Source organism: Macrosteles quadrilineatus, unplaced genomic scaffold (assembly GCF_028750875.1).
Source record: "Macrosteles quadrilineatus isolate MER2022 unplaced genomic scaffold, UCM_ALF_1.0 Scaffold_8__2_contigs__length_117827958, whole genome shotgun sequence".
Lineage (NCBI taxonomy): Eukaryota > Metazoa > Arthropoda > Insecta > Hemiptera > Cicadellidae > Macrosteles > Macrosteles quadrilineatus.
The window spans coordinates 57944999-57957919 of NW_026542601.1; the positions used below are offsets into that span (position 1 = coordinate 57944999).

General features: G+C 33.9%; 1 long non-coding RNA gene across 1 annotated transcript in view; it reads right to left on the reverse strand.

The window, feature by feature from the left end:
• Window positions 1-242: 242 nt before the first annotated feature.
• The window catches only part of LOC129001840 (uncharacterized), a 187290-nt gene continuing 174611 nt past the window's right edge, over window positions 243-12921 (reverse strand). The window contains exon 3 of the long non-coding RNA XR_008491502.1: window positions 243-312. This is a non-coding gene — a long non-coding RNA (uncharacterized LOC129001840). The remainder of the gene's footprint in view (window positions 313-12921) is intronic.

Sequence of the window (12921 nt, forward strand, 5' to 3'; positions counted from 1 at the left end):
AATTTAAATGTTACAGCAAAAAATGAAGATACTAATGATTCCACTTAAAAGCTATCTAGTTTTATTTGTTCTCTTATCTACCTGTACATGCGAATGAAAAGATTATCTCAGTTACAGTTCTCTAACACATATGAACACGTAACACACAAAACATAATTCACTATAAATGTAGATACAGGAATACATACACAACTAGCAAATCTGCTACATCATTTTCAATAAACAAAACATTATGTGCTTACCATATATTTTATGTCGTTTTGTATGTATTAACATCCAATTTGTATGCGTTTATCCCAATGCATCGATATCCTGAAACAATAAGCATTAATAAGCAAAATTATGATTTTTAGAACTGCACAACTTCCTATACAATTAATCGCTTAAGGTTATTACAATGATTACTGATCCACAAAATTTTACTTCTCAATTAGGTTAGAACCAAGCGATGCAAAATGCACTAATGCGAAACAGTTTTTGAATTGGAATGATTATAAATACTCATGTGTTCAATCAATCAATCTATACACAATCTTGATGAGAAAAATACAACAATTTGTAAAGATGAAGACTTGAGACATACTAAATCATTAGGATTATAATGCAACTTAGTTTTGTGTACAAAGTTTTACTTTACGTTTCAGGGGTTAAAGTGAATGCACAAGAAGTTGTCTGGCGATAAGAAGTGGCAGTCGTTATCCAATTGAACGCACAATTAACCGCGAGTTTGCTGATAATGCAGTCGATGGTGTGGAAATGCTGCTGATGTACTGCTGATATCAGCTACGTCAGAGTGCAGCACTTGTTGCTGACTACAAGGCTATCTGTTCGGCAATGTTGAATGATTTGAAACTAAAAGTTGTTTTTGACTATATGCTTAAAAACGTCACGGGAAGGTGCAATTGTATTAAGTTTGTGTTAAACTGATCATCTAAAATTGAGTAAAGAATAATGAGTAAATAGTGTTTTTTATTAATTCAACCATTGGCCTATTATATTTAATATTTGGGGTATATTTTAAGGAATTATCTGTAAAAGTAAATTCGTTTTAGTGCTATTTTAAGGTCCAATTTCAATTAAATTGGTTTACCCTATGGTTGTCACGTTCTTGAATGTTGTAGATTTCACGCTCATAAAAATCTATTATGCGCATACAAATCTACAACCTTCAAGAATCTGCCAACCATAAAGTAAGCAAATTTAATTAATCATTATTTTGTTCTTGAAAGTGTGAATACCACACAAAAGTTCTATTTTAATGATTTCAGTAAGACTTAAGTTTTAACTTTTAAAGTTTGCAGATTCAAGTTTGCAGATTCAGCAAATAGCTTTTGATACAAAATTGCAATGACTAAAAATATTAATATATTCCATTCAATATAAAGATATTAATCGAGTCATTTGACTTAATTCCTTAGTCTGTAAACTTTACAATATATTGTTAGGGTTACATTATGTTTTTCTGAAATAACGACCTAGAGTGAATGTAATCCATTTACTATTTTAATAAGACATTTTTGTTGTTCAACAATGTGAATGTATTTTATGTTGTCTTGGTATATTAATTAACTAATTGTATATTCAATTAGCTAACCAAATATCATAAACTTTGTTTACAAAAGGGTAACTTACACTTCATACTTTCTTCTTTGTAATATCGTTACAACGAGGATTTAATTGCATGTTACATGACCAAATCTACTGAACCACTTAAAAAAAACAAAAAAAAACACACACACACAATATGGTGAGTAAATCGTCTTGCCCAAACACGTATTGACCTTGTGCCTGGGTGTTCATTATTAATCGATCGCACAGTTATATATTCGCCCTCCTATATATTCAAGGGGCAGCCGACCATCATTTGGGGCGATTCACAACATTCACCGCCCATGAATTCTGATATTCTACATCAATATGCAGCCAGACCGTCAGCTGGTTGTCACAACTCCTGACCCCGGGACTCGATTGTCGATTGTTTGTTTCTTTTTGCAATGTAGCTGTTTGTTTTGGGAAACTGAATTGCATTTGTATCTTTGACAAATCTAGTAGTGCTATGGAGACTCACAAGGGAATTGAATTGTCAGAAAGGTTAAAAGTAAACGGGATTGTTTCGTGGTAGACTGTAATAAAATAGCGTACTTCATCACTAGGGCGTAAAGTGACTCTTTTCGAACCGAGCTCAATTTTGACGAAAATGGGCGAGAGTTGAAAATAAATTTTTTCCCCGTGTGGTGAACTATATTTTTCGTCATATTGCAACATTAGTTTACAAGCTAAGTTAGAAAACGAAAATACGTTTCATGTAAAGATAACCCCTCAAAACGACTTCCACCTTGTTTTCAATTTTGCTAGTTAATATAAGCAGCTGTTCAGTAATTACTAGATCGTCTCGTAAGATTATCTTCCTTATTATACTATCAATTTGTTGACAATAATGCAACAATAAGCCACAACTGATCAATTGATAAATAATGACGATACATGCAACTGCTTACAATCGAAGTTTAAACTGTTTCCATCAGCTTATAATTACTCCCTAGAGACTAAAAATGCTTTTTACTTAAGGGATATACATAATATATATAAATTTGGCCGGATGGTGTTTTTTGCCCTAGGGAATATCAAAACGAAAAGGTAAATCGGTCCTTGGTTATATTATTAATCGATCGCACAGTTATATATTCGCCCTCCTATATATTCAAGTCTGACAATGAGACCTACGGTAGTAGAGTATTCCCTATATGGTAAATTCCCTATTCCCTAAAAAGGATATACAATCGTTTAGGAAATTAAGTGTACAGTTGCTATCTAATAGGCTAATAACATTGAAACTACTACATCTCGTTTTCGGCCTCAAGAGAAGTATCCTATTTGATTAACATAGCCTATTATAAGGAGCTAGCAGACGGCTGTGTTATGATTATTATAACTACTATATAACTCACTGTCAGATATAATTAATGAGCTGCTGTATAAGGCCTTGAGCAATACACGTCTCATGTCACATGTCAATCAAATACCTCAGCCTTGGAACTCAGCCCTGGCTGCTACTGACTCACTCCCCCACACAAACTCACTCAGCTCAACCAAGCTCAACCAACTCAGCTCAACCAAGCTCAACCAACCCAGCTCAACCAAGCTCAACCAACCCAGCTCAACCAAGCTCAACCAAGCTCAACCAACTCAGCTCAACCAAGCTCAACCAACTCAGCTCAACCTTTACGAAATAATCTCACTCGAATATTACCTTATTTAAGTCATACTTTTGATTTAAACCGTCTACACTCTCTTGTCTAATCCCCATAATATAAATAACCCAACTCAATTGCTTAATTATCCGTCTGAACTGAACGTTTTCAAACTGCCCACTCATTCACTCACGTATGCGACCACTGTTAACTTTATCGGCAATCTATTTTACTACTAGCTCACTACTGATTTACTCTACTCATCACTGTAACTCACTTGGATCAATCACTCAACTCAATAACTTTAATAACATAACATACTGTAAAATTTCATAAAACCTGTTTAGCTTTTCTACTCAACAAACTCACCTCGTCCACTCTTCTCTACAAACTCTATTTTGTACGTAGATAACTAAAAAGTATTTCCGGATTTAACTTCCACAGTTAGAGGTAAACGCCACTCCGTAAAGGGTAACTAAGCAATTATTTTCATTAAATCAACAGTTTTCTTGAAATTTACACTTTAGCTCTAAGTGATGGCATATCTTAAAACAGGATTTGACATAACTATAATCGCATTAAATAAGTAAATATTGAACTGAATTGTTAATTCACCGAAAGGAATCTGCTAAAAAGTGTTCGCATGATTGTGTAAGATATAAAATAATTTACCTGTGAATTAGGTTTGTTAAATATCTAGATTGGGTATATTTTAAAAGTATTATCCAAAGTGCAATACATACAATGTTTTCTTTGTTAATTTATCTCGCCGTGGTTGTTCGTATCCGCACGAGCGCGTTGTAGGTCTATACAGTACAGACGGGCTGTGCACCGACCCATATCTTCTATTCTGTGGCGCTCACAAGTCTAAAACTGATTTATACAAACCCCAATGAGGGCAACGCGATTTATTTGTGGTCGAACAAGTCTGAATGTTACAATTCAACGTCAATAATACTAAGTGTTAGTTTTGAAAATTTTATGGATAGTGTAGCCTATGAATGTCTTGTTGGATTAATTTGTCAAAAATAAGTAGAACCTTGATAACAAAACTCTCTTGGGGATTATAAAATAAGTCTGTTTATCAAGGTTGACTTCTTATTGAGGTTCGCAATAACATGTGTTTAGAGGTCAAATAAATTCAAGGGAATTGAAAAATACACTTGTTATCAAGAGTGACTTGTTATCAATGGTCTTCTTATCGAGGTTCCACTGTATTTTTCAAATAAATAAAAACATACTTTTGTAAACCATAAATCCACCACTCCTTCAATACCTTCAAATAATTTATTTAATTGCTTTCTTGTTTTTAATTAAATTTATCTTAAAAAGTTTTTAGCTTGACCATTTGAATTTGATGGGTATCCTCATTTTTGACGAATACTAATCCAAAGACAATGATTATCAGATTAATAAAATATTTATTAATGATTATCACATAATGGTAATGATAAAGATAAAGGCGTCCAAGTTGGACCCACATGAAATAGAAACAGTAAGGGAAGATTTTTTTCATGAATTCACGATGATTGTTTAGTTATCCAAAAATATATGACAAAAACCAACTTAAGTGAAACACCTGAGTAAAATTAGTCTATTATGTTTATATTGTAGCTGATTAACTTTTAGGTAATGCACTACATTGAAACAAAAACAATGACAATTCTAGTAGCAGTTTATTATGGAAGTTTTAAAAGACGTAATAAGAATAGAAACGGATGACAGAAAGTATAGTTTACTGTACATAATAAACCTAAACCTTCAAAGACTAAGGTTTTTATCTAGCTTAATTGTATATACTTCAAGCGTCTAGGTCTTTATTCATCGACCCATGTTCAAAGTCACCAAACAACACAGTTTTGTATGTATTCAATAAGAGTGGCTACAAAATCATCTTTCAACATTTACACCGCAAGTTGTTTAGAGCTGTCTGTGGGGATCGCCGAATTCGATCGATGTTCGCAGATTGCCCATTGAGGCCCCCTACTGCTATAATTACCCAGCACGTGTTTTAACCACGGGACTTAGCAGTGATTGGCTTCATATAGCCTGTGCTGCTGTGTCTGGCCACATTGATGGGTTTATATTTTGTCAATTTACGTGTCATAAAGATAGGGTCTTAAATAGCCTATTATAAATAGGAAAAAATGTTGTAGAGTTTGCTAGCTGTAAATGTAAATCACAAATATGAGATATTTGGAGAGCTGAAAAAAACCTAATCTGTAGATTGATAACTCAAACCTCAACAAATTGATTTAATGAAACTGATTTTCTTCCAGATAAGTACATAGCATAGATGTCTTCATTTGCAATTAATGTAATTAAGAATGTCAGCTTTAAATATGTCATCACTTTTTCGTAGAACTGTTGTTTCGTGTCTAAATTAGCTATATTTCTCACATTGTAAATAGGCCTACATTATGTATTATTATTTTATTCTATGTACAGTATAACTTAAATTCTTCCTAGGCAAATTTATTGGACTAGCCTTTCAACTATTTAATTTTTTTTTTCGTGTGCTCCAATTTCAAGATAAAATCGATCAAATATTATGTTAACTTTTTTAGTCATAGACACTATTCTACCTAAATTAAAAATTTTCAGTTTTTACAGAGTGGCCTTATAAATTATATCTCAATATCGTATTCAATATAAAACCTATTTACTTGTTAGTTGATTTATTACTTTGAAGTCGAACGTATTGCATGTATTAGCCATTGGATGTATATCAATCTTGTAAAATTGTGTTAGCCGCATGCTCCAAACTGTTAAAAAAATTGAAATACTCATTATAAAAAGGATGTTTTCTAAGTCTCTTAAAATGTTGTTATCCAGGTTAAACTGGTTGCTTTAACCTTGCCATTCTTTTCTCATCAAGCATTACACCAAACATGAGCTTCGCAAGAGAGACACATCTTTAATAGATCCTATTGGCTACGCAGATTTGAAATGAGCACAATTTTGAAGAGTAATGAACGTAGACATAAACACTGCAATAGTTTGACGTACTGTCAGGATGATTAAGCTGTTCAATCTTTGACCTTGCTTTTGAAATTCAAGATCATACAACCGGGAACCCCCGACCTAGACCTTGGGCTGCGTAGATGATGAAATGATAAGTTGACCTTCTCTGTTAATCTCCACACTCCAGTCATGGTAGGTGCTACTCCATACTACTAAGACATAGCATACAGATGGTCATCTGAGCATCTGAAGTTTCCTGATATCAAAGGCAATTAGGGGTCATTACGAAGGGTCAGATGTACTGACTGACAGAAATGGTGCCATATCCATGACTTGGCTAGATAGCAGAGGAGGATCAAGAAGGGTTGGCAATGAATTTAAGTTTTTTAACGAAAAACTAATTTTCCCAGAACAGAGCCTAGCATCCATATTGTTTTTAGCCTAAAACTAATTTCTAACAATTTTGAGAAAGTCAAGGGAGCCGTTTTTGAAATCATTGTGCGCAAACGTTACTCATACTATAGTATGGATAAACATAGCATTTTACGCAGCCAGATTAGTTTTAAAAGGATAAGTTACATTAAACGCGTATTTAAATTATCTAACACTTACTAAGACAAAACACGTGAAACACGACAACAGGATACAGAATAATTTAAGGTTCAATATCAATAATTCGAGAATATATTTTAAACCAAACCACTATAATCAGCATCTTCTGAAGCCGAGGATGCGACGGGGACGGTCATCCTATCACCAGCGAGGATTCTGACTGGTCCATATATAGACAAGTCACTAAATAAATAACAACCTTTAGGCATTAATTGCATCTATCGATAAACGTGGGTATCGACGAAGTTCTTTGTCATTCAAATGCCAGGCTCACTGGTTTGTAGTTTTGCCATTTGATTTATGATGTTCGCCGTTCGCCACGGTGCTACCAGCCACCGCTCTAGGTACCCATTGTTGTAAATACAATGTTCCTTAAATAACCTAAGAGATCTTGCCAGTTAATGTAATAACAGAGATCTAGTTATCGTCTAGTTACGTTATGGGAGGCCAGAGTAGGTAACAAAAGGAGTTATTTAATCATTGTAGAGGACAAGTTAAAAATAGTTAAATAAGACATACATTTGTAAATAAGGTAAAATCTACTTGCAATTGGATGCAATTGGAAACAGCAGCTATACATTATTAGCATATATATAGCATATATATACTATTAGCAGCTCAACATGGTCTCCAGTTTAAATTAGCAGTTCTAAACGGTCGTCAGATTGAATCAGCAGTTCTAAACGGTCGTCAGATAGAATCAGCAGTACTATACGGTCGTCAGATGGAATCAGCAGCACTACACGGTCGTCCGATGGAATTAGCAGCTCAACATGGTCTCCAGTTTAAATTAGCAGTTCTAAACGGTCGTCAGATTGAATCAGCATCAATACGTGGTGTCTAGCTTAAATCAGCAGTTCTACACGGTCGTTAGATAGAATCAGCAGTACTACACGCTCTCAGATAGAATCAGCAGCTCTACACGGTCGTCAGATAGAATCAGCAGCTCTACACGATCGTCAGATAGAATCAGCAGTACTACACGGTCGTCAGATATAATCAGCAGCTCTACACGATCGTCAGATAGAATCAGCAGTACTACACGCTCTCAGATAGAATCAGCAGCTCTACACGGTCGTCAGATAGAATCAGCAGCTCTACACGATCGTCAGATAGAATCAGCAGTACTACACGGTCGTCAGATAGAATCAGCAGCTCTACGCGGTCGCTAGGTTCGCTCAGCAGCAGTCTTCTCTAATCCAGCTTATCCAGAAAGTAATTTTGGAGTCCTTTGAAACGCAACTCCTCTATTTTATTTTTTGTCGCGCTCCCCGACTCTATCTCGCACAAGCCAGCCTCCCCTCCCCCTGTTCCGATATTACACTCCCTGGAAACCTAACCTTCTCTCATTTTCTTCATCTCTGTTCTTACCCACCCCCTCCTTCCCCGACTCACTCCACTTGCAATTTCATATTTCCAAAGTCTGAGACAGTGAGATGGCCTGTATTTCTCGGACATTGGACGATGAGATCCTAGTTTTATAAGATAGCTTTACTACTTTTTATAAGATTACAACTTTCTCTCATTAAAAAAAAATTAAAGCTTACACAATAAGTTGCATTCTTAAATACACAGACCTATTAGCAATACTGCTAGTGGTGTTGAATAAATAGTAAGATCAGTATCACATATCTATTCGAAGTAAAAAATTATGAATTGTATACTTATTAAAAAAGCAAAGAGAGTATTTGCATGACGTTTTCATAAATATTTTTTATGTCAGAACACAGTTTTGAACAGAAGAAATGTGTTACAAAGAATTATACACCATAAACTAACGAAGGATAAACTACGCACCACACGTATTTTATTAACTGAAGTTATGGTAAACTTTAGTTTTAAGGTACTTATCAACATTTTCCGTTTATAATTGAAAAGTAAATATATTATACTAAAACTTCGCCGTTTTAAATTGTGTAAAAATGCTCTTTTAATAATTTTGATTCATGCACATCTTCACATATAGCTTTTGGTATCATGCAAAATCTTAGGAACATAATATGATGAATGTAATCTTGTCCATGGCTTAGAAACGAATTGAGCGATGACTTAGAATTTATCTTTTATAATAGGTTAGAACCAAAAATCTGATGGTTTCCTAGTCGAGAAATCTTCTTAACAGCCTCGGTCCAGTTTAAAACAGTCAAAATTTTGTTTTTTTCTTTTATCGAAAATCGCAGCAATAGGTGAGCTTTAACTGCCGAACTACCCTCAGTATTTCTCATTTTAGTCATCATAAACTATTGCTTACAATTTATTCGATACTTTCCTACAAAGTAAATGAAATCACTTCCCAAATCCAAACACTCGGAGCAGACGTGGTTGTTTCCGTTATCAAATTATTGCGCGGCTCAATCAGCGCGGGGTTGTGGGGAGTGTGGCGCGCCTTTGGGAATTGACTTTTAGCGATTGCGAATGACAGAAGGTGGGGACCACTTCATCAAATGTTAAACACGAGGTCATTTAATGAACGGGTGGAACAATTGTCAACAACGAGGTTCTAGCTGGGGTGACATCGTCAGCTGTAAGGGCGGGGTGCGGTGACGAGGGAGACCGAGACTCGGTAGTTGTGATCAGGATAAAACTGTGCAAAGTACAGATCTGAAGGGAATTTAAAGAGCTTACAATTAGTCAAATGACTCTACAAGATGATTTGTTTGTTTAGATTTGTAGTGTTTTTGCTCGAAACCGGACCCAGATGTATTTGTAACATTTAGTAGGAGCAAATAGTCTTGGCTATAGACACAGCTGATCTTAGTCAGTGGCTTGCTAAAAAGATCTAATTCCATTCTCAGTTCACCTTGCGCTTACGATGCTACTTTTTAAAAGGTTAAATTGCCGAAAGTGCGTTATGTTTGGTAGATACTGTATGTACAGTTAGTAGAGTAAGAATTAACCACTATGAGTTGAAACTGGCCACTGCTGGCCTTGATTGTTGGGCTATATTTTGGTCCTAGGTAATGAAATAGCTGATCCTAGTCAATAACAAAGCTACGCCGATTATTTCACTCCATTCTACACTCACCTTGTATTTTATATTCAGCTAAAATAAGCGCCTACGTGAGCGTGGCTGTCTCTAAGCAAAAATAACACTAATGATTATAATGGGTTTTACTTTTACTTTAGTAAAACTATTGGAAATGTGTCCAAACATAAGGGAGGGTTAGAAATAATATACTTGAGTGCTAATATTTATTGGTTAAATTTCGAAATTGATTTTCCAATAAAGTACGATGATAAAGTTTATACTAAATAACTCACATTTTCATTGTCTTAGATTATACTGTATTTTCATTGCGTCTCCACGTGACCTTTATTGGCATCTATCTCTCTATCAAAAAACTTGCAAAACAAGTTAATTAATCAATACAAATAGGTTGATAATTAATTACGCTTTTCTGTGTTTTTAATAGCATTTAATCAGAGGAAAATGCTATTTATTTTATATTTTTATGCACTTCTTCGCCTAAAATCAAAACATACATACATCAATAATCATTAAGAAAGTTATGGAGGGACAAAATGATAATGCAGCACTGATCAAGAAGACTAAGAAATTGCTTTAAATTTCCTATACCTAAAAATATCCTTTATTTATACGCTTCATACTGGCTGTGGTGATATTTTAGAAAAGTCCTCTACCACAGCCATTTATATAAATTATTACTCTTACATATTGTATTATTTCATTAATTGTGTATTTAAACAAACTTGAGGTCGCCCAGTGATCGAAAACACAACCAAATATATGTAATGTACAGACTTTATTTTATTATTTTATTAACTTTATTTATTTATTAACTTTATTTATTTTCACCCCTCGCTGTAAATAATGTCATGTAATTGGAATTTCTTCCATTTGTTTTGTTTGTTCTGTTTATTATATTTTGTTGTTATTTAGTCACAAGCATGGCGACCCATATGGCCCATGTTATTTTTAAAAGTTTAAATTAATTTGTTGTGCTTATTTTTTAGTCTATTTTAATTTATAAATGGATTCTGCACATCTACAGGAAAATATCTTTCGAACAGTATGCGTAGATTTTTTCTGCGATGCACATGAGCTGAGAAAAAAGGTTTGAAAGAAACACGCTTGCCTATTAATATATAGATTATTAATCTTATATATTGCTTAGTTCAATTATGTATACAAAAACAAAGTGCTATCTAAACTAATAAGAGTTTAGAGTCTGAACAGGAACACAGATAGGTTAATCAAGTAAGAGAGGATGAACTCTTGTAGTAAGAAAGGCAAAGTAGCCGGAGAACAATGCTTTGAACATGAGGCATCAGCTTTGTTGGCCAATGTTACACACACTTCCCTTCAATCATTCTGCGACTTTGTAACATTCAGCTGCATGTTGTAAGTGATTTACGTTTTTAATATCTGAAACTTAAATGTAGTACTTTTTCAATAAAAATATTAGACATAGTAATCTTTTTTTTAATTGTTAGTTGTTGAATACATTGAATTACTTTTTGTCATTTAACACTTTTGTTGTGACTATTTCGTGTTTATTGGTTTAAAATAACAGATTTTACACAAAATTTTAAATTTACATCGTTTACAAATTGTGTTACGTAGCTTAATCTACGAGATGACTTACTTTGTGCGGAAAACCAAACTTTGATAATACACTATACTGTATAGTAGATAATATTGTTATGGTTATAAAATAACCAGTAGTTGGGCTAGTTAATTTTATTTAACATTTTGACCATAAACTCGTGATTATGCTGTATCATAAATTAATAACGTTAAATAAAGTAAAACATTTAAAAAATGTATAATGGCACACATAATGAACAGTAATACATGTCAATTAAATATTATGCGATTCTGACATCATTCAAGCTCCGTCCAGGACCTGGTAGACTTTTATTGTGTAAACGACAACAATAATAATATCTTTATTGCCGTGAAATAAATTTAAAAATAGCATGGCATCCGTCAAAATTTAATATAGGCATAACAAATAACAGCAAAACAAATAAATACAACAGCATAAACAATTCAAAATACACATGACTAACAAATTACGCAAAATTTATCATTTGATTGATTTAGAATGTCAGATCAGCCGGACGCGTCTACGCATTTGTGTTAAAAAAAATCACCCACAGTGTAATATTCCTTATGAACCAGAAATCATTTAAGATGTAGTTTAAACGGAGATAGAGAATTTTATAGTAGCAAGTAGTTTGTCATATTAGTACATATAAGGAGATATCAAAGTTTTTAACCAATTTCCATTGCTGCAACACATATATTTTCTAATTGTAAATATACAATATTACGTATCATCTAATTATTTCTCAAATAAGTGGGATAAAGAGCGACTGAAAATGTATTTTAAATATACATTAATTTATACACGCGTTATGTCATACCTATTCCTTGTTATAAATAAATGTTAATCATACACTTTAAACACTAATGAATGTATAGGAAACAAAATGTCACCCTCCCAAAGCACAGTAATAATAATGATGATAACACAAATTTGGAGAACATTTTAAAATAAACTACCTTCCCACTCACACACAGAGACTGACGATGAGTCTTTTTTCATGAACATAAAAACGTGTTAACGTTTCGACATTTGAAGAGAGTTTTCTCGTGGAAGAGAGAAAGCCTGGAAGGTCAGAAGGAGAAATTGCGCCGTGTTTGCAGACGGTAATGGGTTGGAAGGTGGGACTGGGACACTCTAATGACTTCAGCATCAACATTGAAGACTCAACATAGGTCAACTCAGTCCCATAAAAACACCATCAGGGACATTCGGCTTGCTTAAGTGCTGAGGTTAAAATTAAGTTATGTCCGAGAAAGAACTCCTAAAACTACTATTTGTCGCGAGGTTATAATATTTCTCAAAAACGAATTTGATGACGTTATTTGAACAGAAAATACAAAACATATAATTGGTTTTTAACTTGAAATAAATGCATAGTGACGTAAGATGGTTATATTGACAAGTGTATCCATTTTAAAACAAAACTAAAGTGACTAGTTAAGTTTTCATGAAAAATCATCGGCAGTTTCTTTTGTGCTTATCTAAAGCATTGTCATCTACACGGGGTTTGTAAGGAAACTGGTTAATTCCAGGGTCATGTTCCTACTTTACGCCAACGTCTTCTTATATAGCATCATCAT